This window comes from Diuraphis noxia, unplaced genomic scaffold, assembly GCF_037042655.1.
Source record: "Diuraphis noxia isolate RWA-SAM2 unplaced genomic scaffold, SU_Dnox_SAM2 contig0002, whole genome shotgun sequence".
Lineage (NCBI taxonomy): Eukaryota > Metazoa > Arthropoda > Insecta > Hemiptera > Aphididae > Diuraphis > Diuraphis noxia.
The window spans coordinates 27652561-27665266 of NW_028301712.1; the positions used below are offsets into that span (position 1 = coordinate 27652561).

The following is a 12706-nucleotide window of genomic DNA, read 5'->3' on the forward strand; positions in this document are numbered from 1 at the left end:
TCGTTGTGTCAATGAATTAAAATCAACGATTTGTGGCGGATTTTCAATATTTTTCTGGGTAGAGAGGGTCCTAAAATAATTATTATAATATGTGCTTCAAAGGTTTTATTTTTATTTTTATGAAAACAAGTGTTTACTATATTTTAATAATTTTAGTATTAAGTATATTATTTTTAATGTTAATGTATTAAATAGTTTATGGAGTGTGTAGTATTATTAAATACTTAAATAGGTACCTACCTAGTGTATTTTATAAATTATAATAATTAATAAATATACGCATATACCCCTCCCCCTCATAAATTTGCTACTGCTCAGAATCATTGTATTTATATTTAACATAATATACAGAATATAGTTGCTTACTCTAGGATGAGTTAGTTGTTAGGTACATACATATCGTACATATCTATTATATTGTACAAAAATTAGCTTTTTTTCTTCTTTTACTCTGAATAGATAATATAGAAATCTTATTTCCCTAACACCTACATTTGTAATAATATGTTTAATGTGTAATATACAATATCAAAATAATATAAATATTATAGGAATACATTTTTTTTACCTTTGATTTATAAATTTATTATAGTTTATCAAAAATGCATACCACGATACTATGATAGTTATCCTTAGTGGTCAGTAGACTTAAGTTTATTAAATCTCTACTTTGAGTTATAGCGGGTTTCCACTATATACACGTTCGCGAAAATCCTTTGCTGTGATCGGTTGGTTGGGTTAGGCTTAGGTTACCACATGATTAACCACTTTACCATGTTGTTGGGCATGGCTGAACATTTTACGTGTACACGGCACACGCATATAGTAGAAACCCGCCTATATTCACATTAACCATATAGGTACCTACTTAAAACAATAAATAGCAATAATATTTTCGTATGGGTAAGTAACAATAATCTAAATTGTAGTGTTTTATATTATATTCAAATTGTTGGATACCTAAATGGCTAAACCAAATAATAAATTTTTAATTTAAAATAAAATAATAATTGAAACTTATGAAGAATATTGTGGTATGTGATTTTAAATTGTTAAAATAATAAATTATAAAAACGTAAAAAAAATGCAAAAATTTTTATGTCAGAAGTGGGATTCGAACCCACGCCCACAGAAGTGGACTGCGACCTGAACGCAGCGCCTTAGACCACTCGGCCATCCTGACGATGATGTAAATGTATATTTATATTTGCTATTTAACTATCTAGGCTATAATTCATTTCAACAGAGAAATTATCCATTTAAGAGGCAATTTAAAGATATTGATTTGGTACTGGTCTAGTTGACCCCCACCCAGAAGGCAATTCTCCGGCCATTCAGGTTTAGTTGACGCCGGCTACTTACATCGTCACATCTCGTATTTTCGATGTTATAATCAATAATTGGGCAAACGTAAATTGCGCCCGGTATTTTTCAGGTACAAATTTTTGTATAGTAAATTGCGCCCAATAGAAGTATTATTTTTATGATAGTCATTTAGCATTACCCAGAGGACACCCACCACGAGGAGGTGACTATCACTGTCCTCCAAAAATGTTTTTTTGGCTTAGTTGAAATGAATAAATTAAAAAATAATTAAAAAATAAATAGGAATTAATAAAAAGAGGAAAATTAATTTTTTTTTTTTTAAATGTTAGTATGTATAATATCCATATAATATTTATATGCCTAATGTTTAACTGTTGCGTGCAAACGGCTTACTAAAATGTACGTATGTATTACGGGCTGTACGTAAATTCGTTGTATACGCGTAAAGGCATTGATATCGCTGATATCATATTGATTATAGCGATAAACGTTCGGCTTATCCACCAATAAATGAACAACAGTATTTTTAAAATACACATAATAGGTAACGATGAATTCAAGATAGTAGATACTATAGGCGCAATTTACTATACCCGTTTTAGACCCCGAAAAATCCCGGGCGCAATTTACTATACCTATTTTAGAACCAAAAAAATCACGGGCGCAATTTACTATAGTATTTTTACTACCTACTTAATGTGGGCGCAATAATCAATAATTGATTTAAAAATGCACGAAATAAATAATACATTATATATATTTATTAAACGTTATACATTTATGATTATACAGAACAATTCAGGCGATCAAAATAAAAATATTATAAAATAAATAATATATTATATAATATTATGAATATTATTAAAACTGTCACAAGTCCGAGTCTTATGGATAATATTTTCGTTTTGCAAAATAAATACTGCCGATGAACTGTCATGCACGAATTTATCGAATTTGTCGGATTTGTCGGATTTGTTTTTTTTTTGTTGTTCAGATGACGACGGCTGAATAATTGAGGTTGATATGCAATGATGCTCCATAATGTTATATAGGACACCCGCTATTATACCTATCTTATATTATTAATTTTACTGCACGGATTTTACCAAACATTATTCTTAAAATATCTAATTAGAAAATTTCACACGAATATTTAACGTATATGATCATATAACATCGAAAATACGCGAGATGCAAGTGGTGGGCGTCAATTTATTATACCTGAGTCATGGCGGGGGAATTACCTTTTCTGGGCGATGATCAACTAGACCAGTACCTAACATTCATTTTTTTTTTTACAGTTGCATTACATAATTACAATTTAGGCAGGTAGATCGTTTTTTTGTTTTATATTAAAATAATTTTTTTAAGTTTTAAAAATGATTGATTAGTGATGTTAGGTCAATATATTAACTGCGATGTTGTTATAAAGCCAAGTAGAAATCCCATAAAATTACCAACTCATCAGCTATTATTAGTGAGGTATAATACACTGAGTGCAACAGCCAACAAGAAGACCAGTCAAGTGAAATAACTTTTGTTCAATCATGATGGATAAGTTTATTAAGATTTTTAAACTAAATTGAACTATCTTGCACAAACACAGAATATATTATAATTTATAAGTATCTCCTCGCACAATTTAAAATCTTAACATGGATAAGCGTCTACTTACATATTGCATATTATTCATTACCTACTGTAGTTTTCAAATTATCAGTACCTTCTTGGTTCTATTATCTCGTATACACATTATTCTAAAATTGTATACTAATTTCGATTTATTTAATTATTTATAGATGCCTACTTATTCCTGCTATAATTTGTAAAACGGTGATTTTTGTACTTAGTACAAACCTACCTTATGGGCTTATGGCTGGTTTCCTACCATGTCCTAAAGTAAATAGGTACCATGGTGCATAGGTACTAAAATGACAACTAATCTTACAAATTATAATTATATTATACTTATATGTAATTAGTGAATCAACCTATTATGCAATTTGATGATAAAAATATTATCCGTGTTTGCATGTGGTTTTTTACGATATTTCAGTTTTTAAGTGTGTTTTGAGCATAATTAATTTACTCAAAACTTGCTAAAAAAATACTATATCCCGTAGATCTGTCCCGGAAACAGGATAATGCGATCATTACTCCACATCGTTCTTGTTCGATTCTTAACATAATGATGTGCTTACAAACAGCAGTCAGCAGACGTGTGGTTGGTGGTGCTACGACATTACGGCGAAACCAGTCTTGTAAAGCGTATAGATGATACCTATAACTGTATTATTTGCTAGTCCCATTACTTCCGGTACGACGAAAAGCGTCGCATGTTTTCCGAGGATTATGAACCGAGTGTGGCGCATTGAGGGTACGTAGGTACATACATATTAGTCACAACTATATGACCTACCTGTATGTATATATTATTCATCATAGGCTCCTCGTTCTAAAATACCTCTATGGCCATTATTTGAAATTTATTGTAGTTACACTTGATGTAGTGTGTATTAAGCAGGGCGGAGGTACTAGATATAGATACATACTACACAGTATACATTACATACATGCTTGTAAAATCCAAATAAAGCCTTAATAAATGATAAAAACGGTCACGTTTTTGCTCAGTTCTAAAAATGACAAAAAAATATTTAAAGAAAAAACAGTTTCTTATCTTTAAGTAATATATGGGTACCTATATACTACCTACTTAATAAATTAAAAAAAATACTCGAATAGGTACCTATACATAAAATTTGTTGAGATATAAGTGTATACTAACTTAAGAAATCACAATTGGCTTATAAATAGTAGAGGGTAGGTATCTATATGATGAGATATTATAATAGTTATAACTGTGGTTATTCTATCATAATATTATTATACTTATTTGAAACTATTATTAACATAATAATAAATGTATCCATACCTACTTATTGTATTCAAACATATTATTTGACCAGCATAAAATACAATTATAATATGCAATGTTTTTACTTTAAATTTTAACATTTTTGTTTTATATAATAACTTTTTATTTTGAGTATACGGAATATCATAAATGCATAACTCATTTAATGAATTATATTACTAACTGTTAAGTTAACATTAAACTATAATAATAATAAGTATTGTTCGTGGAATGACTTTAAATTATTAATAATGTCGAGCCTATAAATCCGGAATTCCAGCACATTGTACTCTTTCCTACCCCACATGAATATTTTAAAATCGTAAACCGTAAAACTTGCAAATTTTTAGTATTATTTTGTTTAATTTTCCGTCAAGTAAAATATAGAATTGTTAGGTTACATGAAAATACTCAAAGTTGGATCGAAATTGGCGAACAATCTGTATACCTATACTACAACACTGTACGCCGATACTTCTTAAGAAGACTTACACTTATAGCTATTTCCTGTTTTGTACCTGCCTATCCGCCAAGTATTTTCTAGATTTTATTTTCTTTCTTATTTGACCCGCCATTAACCTGCTCGTTTGAACGTATTGGAACCTTTTTGTAGATACGTTTCTTTGTAATCCTGATAGATCCTTTTGATTATTAAAGGTATCTATTTTCTTTTTATTTGTGTACTTTGATCATTTCTTTTTTAATTAAATAGCATAATTACCTCGTACGAGTGCATAGTAATAATTTTTTTAAAGATAAATATGAGAGTCTCCCAATACAATTATACACTTAAAAATAAAACAAAAAAATAATGTTTCGTTACGTAAAATACATTATAATACATTAAATATATTTAAATATTCACATTTAAGATTACATTACATTAGTGTTCTGTTTGTGACAGGAATGATTAGAGTTTTCGTTGTTCAATAATGTAAAAGTTGTTAAATGCAGCTTGTTCTCTATTGAACAAAAAAAAAAAAAAAAAAAAAACAATTAATTTATTCTTATTTGCAATTTAACATCAGTTCTAATGGGTGAGTAAGAACTTTCTAGAACACTACCTATTAAAACAATATTTATGTATACTAAAGTGGATTTCTATTTCACTATTTATAAGATTTTCAATACATAAATATTTTTACATTTAGCTGTGGAAATTATATTGATTTTTTTTTCTTTTAAATGTTTATACTCCTAAAACTACATAGGTACGTTTAACGACATTACTGATTGTTCAAATGCATGATACAATCAAAAAATAAAAATAAAAATCAATTAATATTAGTTCAAATAAGAAAACTATGTTATGAATTTCAAATGGTTATGTTGGACATATTTATAAAGCTAGTTTTATTATTTCCCCCGTAAGTAAAAGTAAGTTTAAAAAAAATGTATTCTTTGCACGTAAAGGGTTAGTAGATACTATTTGTACGTTCAATTGGGAACTGAAACGGTTGCATTAACATATAAAGTAAAAATGTGATTGTTACAATCTTAATAGAACCATTATTATTGTATATGAACGTTGTTATATTATTTTTAAACAAAATTGGAATTTAATAAAATGTGATATATTATATGATTGTAATCTCTATTAACTTATAATTTATAATTCATTGTACTTGCCTACTATTGTATGACTACTTGGCTAGATATATAAAAATATAAAAATCATACAATTTTTTATTAATACTATATTATAAGCTAATATTTTATTTGTGTCTGTGTTTTAATGTTATCCTATTAAGGTAAAAAAACATTTTTTTTTATTCATATTTTGAATATATTATATTATGACTTATCCCAAGAAAAGTATAAATCCAACAGCTAATAACAATGCAAAACTGAAAGATATGCATGCTGGCATTCGACACATAATGCTGAGCCAAAATCGAGTTACAACATAGTACTATAAAACGAGTTTACTGATAAAAATATATCATGAATAAACAATATGAATTAAATAGCCAATAGATATAAATATGATTAGATAAATATCAAAGGTATAATATGCCAACCTATATACTATTATGACAAATATAACAAATAATATCACTAGTCTAAAAATAATCTTTGTTCCACTCTGCTAAATGTTAAACAATGAAATTTCCTTATCATTATAAATTGTATGAAAGTTTATTTACGGCCCAACACTTTAATTGTATCATAATTTTCAATAATTAAAAATAAACATTTAACGTTACGTATATTACAATTATAAAAAATTCTATGAATCGATTAAAAATATTCAAATTAATTAATTTCATTATCAGTTATACCTACTTGTTAAATTTTTTATATTGGAAATATTAATATCACAATTCGCAGTTGGCAGATTTATAACTTATAAATTATAATTCTTGAATTACTATTACGGATGCCGTTTATTTTTTTACGAAATATTAATTTTAAATTTCTTTATGGGTTGGATTATGCATGTATCTGTAGGAGAAATAAATGATGCAGTTATATACTATAAGTCTATAATACAGGCCATAATGTTATGAAAGGTTTATAGGTACGGTAAAAAAAAATATATGTATACATACAAAGTGATTCACCATGCGTGTTCACCATTTTTTGTTCAATAATGCAGCTACTCAAAATCTGATTTTTGGAATTTGTAGGTACTTAAAACCATACTTTAAAACTCTTGAGATTTTTTTGTATCACTTAAAAAGTGTCCTGCGGGGACACAATTTCAATTTTTCTTATGACAACGTCCCTTGTTTATACTGTAAATTAAATTATTTAGCAGATAATTTTTCTGAAAATGTTGAAGTATAGTGTATACTAATCAGAATTTGAACAACAATTTTTTTACTTATTTAATGCTGTGTACAAAAAAATAAAAGATCCATGGACCATAATAATGGGTTTGGAAGATATGGAATCTTTAAAAGTGGATCGAAAATTTGAGTGATTAATATTAATCCATCAAATATCAAAACGAATAATATTTTTAGACGGTGTAAGTATAATCAAATATTAATTAAAACAAATTCAAAAATTTTGGAATAAAGTTTTTGCATATATTGAAAAATCCCTAAAATAATTAGAATTGAATACATTAAAAAATAGATTGGGTGTGCTTCGTGAATCAGACTGTATATTAATACAAATATATAAGTTCATATAATGCAATATATTTATATTCAACTATTCAAGTGCTATAAATATAATAAGTTGCCCTTCTACTTACCTGCATTATTTTTATTTAAATATTGAGTTTTATCTATATCACATATATTATAATATTTTGACACGTACTAGAAGTAATAAACGCAAATTATCTTGATATATATATATATTTTTAGATACTAAATTCGAAAAACAAACATGACACAGTGCATCGATCTTCGATAGCCCGTGGACGTAAATAAATAATATACAGGATGTTTTCTTGTATAATCACATTCGTTTATAAAAGTTTACAAAATAATAATGTGTAGGGAAACTTATATCCGAGCCGCATGGCTGGCTTAAAGAGGCGGGCCGCGATGGACGGTATCTGGCCTGTAAAGGCGCGACTAATAATCATCGATCGTCATCTTTAAAAGCAAGAAAAACGTTTCAACTTTGAACTCTGAGATTATTTTTTGTTACCTAGTGAATTGGATCTAGTTTGTGTTTTTGATTTTTTGAGGGGGGATATAAATCGATATCAATGCATATGATGGATATCCATTTCATGAAATTTTATTTAAATAATAATAATTTTAAAATACCCAAGGGTTGAACATTTAACATATTATGAGCGTTTGTAGTGATCGATGGAATTGTATAAATTTAATAAATAAAAAACTATGAAAAATAAAATTATTGGATAATATTATAGTGTTGTTTATAAACATTTTCTTACACACATTTTAACTTTTTATGTCCAATTTAGGAATTAATAATTTAAACATAAAGATTATGTGTATCATCTTTATAAAACCACTTAGTAACATACAATTGAGTAATTCATATTACTAATTAATTAACATTTTTGTATAAGTAACAGTGATATATTTTCAACCTGAAAATAAAAAAATAAATGACCATCATGATTGAATTAGTTTTATTTTAAATTTGTAATATTTGCCATTGAAGTGCCTGTATTTAAAGTCTCGCTTTGAGATGATAAAATATATCGTTTTTCAAACGACTCCAGTGGATTCCTTCTATTTGAATAGCTGAATAAGTACTGCACATTTCTTTCTAAGAATAATAGCATCCAACTGCGATCACAGAATTCCGTGGCTCTTGAAATAAAATTATACACTTAAGTAGTGTTTTATTAAAAATCCTATTAAACCATTTCTTTATTAGATATTTTAATTATATTAAATAGATTTAAAAAAATAAAACAATAAAAAATATCATATTTTTAATTTATCGATATTAATATCACACAATAATGTATTTTATGTTAGATACCTACTCAAATGACATTACCCTTAGTGTATCTAACGTTTTCACTTAGTTAATAAAATTAGTAGCGGTGGTCTACATGGAAATTAAATTAAAGGTTGAAAGGGCATTTTTGTATAGTGTCTTGTGCAGTTGTGCACATTGGTACTGCTACTTTGTAGTGTTGTTATCCATTTAGCTCACAATATAATATATACCTACACACCCACGTCATCCTTTCTTCAACTAACACAAGAATGATTGGTTAGACAGTTGCTGAGTAGGTACTGCAATTAGTTTGAATTATCTATCATATTATAATATTAATTTTTGCATATTCTAATTAAACTTAACTTGAGGAAAACACCATTATTATGTCGATCAACAAATGTCCATTATTAGCTACTATAAAATCTGAACATTTTAGATACTGAGTGAAGCGTTAGGTGTATGGATTTTACAAAGATGTATTATTTTTGTCATCACGTTAACGACAGTGAAAATGTTTTGATTTTCTTCAACGCCATCTTTTCTTGTATAAAAGTGAATCTAATTGGTAATTTTGGAGTCAAGTACAAAATTATAAATGGTTTTCAAAGCGTTAGGAAAATTAAACCAAAAATTACAGAAAAACTGAGATTTTTACGCAAAACAGGTTTTCAAAAAATTTATTTTATTTTTTAGTGCGAACTAAGGTCATTTCTATGCACTAACTATATAATTTTTGAAATAGTGAGACCATCAGTTATTTAAAGACATATTAAATTATTGATTTGTATTGTTTATATTTTAATTAATGTCGATAAAAACAATATTGCTCGGTCAAAAACTTATATATACAACGTTCCTCATAAGACGTTGTTAGTGGAAATAAAAAAAAAAAGTTTACTGGAAAATCAAATTAATTTGTGACGAGTTTTTGAAGTTATAGACATTGAATATTTACCACTCATTAATTAACGAATTCTCATACAAAAATTTTCTTATTTTGTAGTTTTTCGAAAACTATTTATACTTGAAATCTTCACAAAATGTGTATTCAACTATTTCATAAACATGAAAAAATAATTTAACTTGTTTGGATCTATTTATAGATATTTAAAATTAATTATTCTATTGTTCATTGTGTTAAAAGCTTGAAAGTTTAATGCAAGGTTCCTAATAAATAGTTAAAATTGCAGTTGATAAATATAAAGATTTACTGTCATAACTTTTTTTTATAAGTTTTTAAAGTTGAAATATTGACAAAATTTATTGAAATCTTGAAAATGTTGAAATCATTTTGTTTTTATTTAATTATAAAATTATAAAACGTCTAATTATTACAGTTCATAATTGGAAATATAAAACAAGGATTTTCAAAAATAGTTTATACTGTAATCAAAAAGCTACAATAAATACATATACGGTTATTTTTATAGATATTTTAAATTTAAATTTAGGCAAAATTACACATTAATATCAATTGTAACGATTTTAGTTAATTTGTTGTAATTTAAAAATATTACTCATGGGTATACATGAAAACTTTAAGAGTACAAGTTTATATTGTGTACAGTATACACATCATGTGTACTTTGTACACAATAACATTATAAAATGCAATTTTTTTTTCCAAAAATTAATTCAATCTACTTTAATAGTAATTCTTAATTCCTAAATAGTAAAATAAATTACTTCAATCTCAAAAGATCAGACAATTTACTTAGTAATATGAAAGGCAAACAGACTGTCTTCGCTCAGAATAGTTCTTCGTACACAATGATTATTGAATTCAAATTCAACACATAAATTATAGTCACTCTCTAGACCAATAATGCAGAGCAGAGCGTTACCCACTTAGGTAAAAATTTTTGTTTTTTGTTTATTTGTAAATTTTATAATCTGAATTTAGTAACAAAATAAGTAAATATTATGAATTATAAGTATATAATTATAATAGAAATAAAATGTCATTATGAGGGAGGGTATCTATCAATAGAACCTTTCAAGGAGACTGCTTAGCTCCGAAATTATTATCATAATATGCAGATATTATGACCTACAAAAACTAGTTCATTACTCATACCTAAATTTCAACTGTAACCGAACCTAACCATCAGTGATATAATATAGTAATATTATACATTATAGCCATATTGAAAAATTGTATATTACACAATATAGACACTATTACCATGGTAATGGTCATACATGTATGTTTGTAGTTATTAAATATGATTCTCGGTATGCAGTTATATTATAATTCCGATCAAATACAAGTGTAGAGTAGATATTGTTATAACTTATTATAACGAACAACTAGAATAATATAGTATAGACTAAGTGGGATGTTTAAATCATTTTACATGAAAATCAATTTTTATGGGGGTAACAATTACCACGATATTACAATAATATTACAATAGTTCCTTGGATATAATATAGGGAATATACACACTTTTTATGTTTTTTTTATATCAGTTCGAGGTATTCAACCGTATGTCATAATTGTATGGACAAATTGTGTCTATACTTATGTAATATATATTAGTTGGTTGTTTGATATAACTTAACAATAATTAAGAACTACCTAGTAAATCAGTTCTGACATCGATGTCACCGATGTAAAGCGTGTTGAATGACTTATGGTATGTGAGATTGCTATTTTTCGCAATATTTGACAATTGGTTGTGATGACATCGTATAGGTAGGGGCGATCACAATGATTGTAATACGATCACAAACGTTTTCGAACACTTATTGATATATTTCAAATAATTTTAGCAACTCATCCATAGCATCTGCAGAATCTAGGATTCTCTTTTCTGTGAGAGGTGTAGGGCCGTAGGGGGGACTTGAACATTTTCAAAACAATATGAAACATTTTAATGCATATTTTAAAAATAAAATGAAAAAAAAACACTTATATTATTATATAAACGTATCTTTTATTAATCATATAACTATCAAGAAGTGTGGGTAAGTACGTAAATATTAGTATGCAATATACTATTAGAACATTCGTTTGTAGGTAGATGTAAATCATTATGAAAAAAAAATAAAACTGTAAGTATGAATGTACCTAGGCTAGGTACAAGGTTAAAAATTATAAACAGAATAAATTGTAAAGAGGTATAATGTTGTTTAGGAAACAAATATAAGTATATAATCTACCTACCTAAATAAATGTGGTATTCAATTAATTGTAATTTAAACAATCGTACATCATGAAGAATGCTTCAATCAGTGTGTTACGTAAGCTATTAAAAATACTATTTTTTCAAAAAAAACTTATCTTTTTAAGTCATCAAGTCTTAACTAATTAATTAATACTTAAATTTATTTATTAATTTTAAGATTTTTTAATCCCTTAGTTTTTTCTTCAATTAAGTAATTTGGTGAGAAATTCATCATGTTAAAACTGAAACTATTTTATTCTATTTTGTACATGCTCGCTCGTGCGCATACACACACACATCATTTTAATACAATAATTGTATATTATGCTAGATATCTCTAGTTATATAGAAAATATTGTCCGTGAAATATGAACCGTTCCAAAAGAAGTAATTTAATTCAATAAAATATATTAAATACTCGTATATCAATTAATCGAATGAATCGAATTCTTATCAAACATTCGAGGTTTTCAAAGAAAAAGATATGATAGATATAAATTCAATAAGAAAATTAAATATATGTTACGAAATATCTAATTAATTTACGGTTTTAACAAAAGATACTATATTTTTAGAATTAAAATTTTTGGTTTAGATTTTCAGAGATTTTTTGAATGTAGACACGTTTATAATTTAATATTTACCTGCTTTAATGTAAATTAGTTTTTATATTTTGGATTTATATATCATACAAAAATTACTCGTTTTTACAAATTCTTAATTTTTTTTTGAACATGTTATTTCAACCTTGTCAAAAAAATATTTAAAATTTGGTATATGGATTATTTTTTCTTCAATAACTTAATTAATTAATCGGAAATTACTTTTTACCTAGACGATTGATATACAAGTTTTTGAAATTATAACATAAATTAAAAAAATGATTGGACATATAATAGATATT

General features: G+C 26.5%; 1 protein-coding gene and 1 non-coding gene across 3 annotated transcripts in view; one reads left to right on the top strand and one right to left on the bottom strand.

Annotated features, from left to right (window-relative positions):
* The window catches only part of LOC107161992 (uncharacterized), a 280710-nt gene that overhangs the window by 160597 nt on the left and 107407 nt on the right, over nt 1–12706 (top strand). The window lies entirely within an intron of this gene.
* Nucleotides 1100–1183, bottom strand: TRNAL-CAG (transfer RNA leucine (anticodon CAG)). Its single transcript has one exon. It is a non-coding gene; the product is annotated as a tRNA-Leu (tRNA).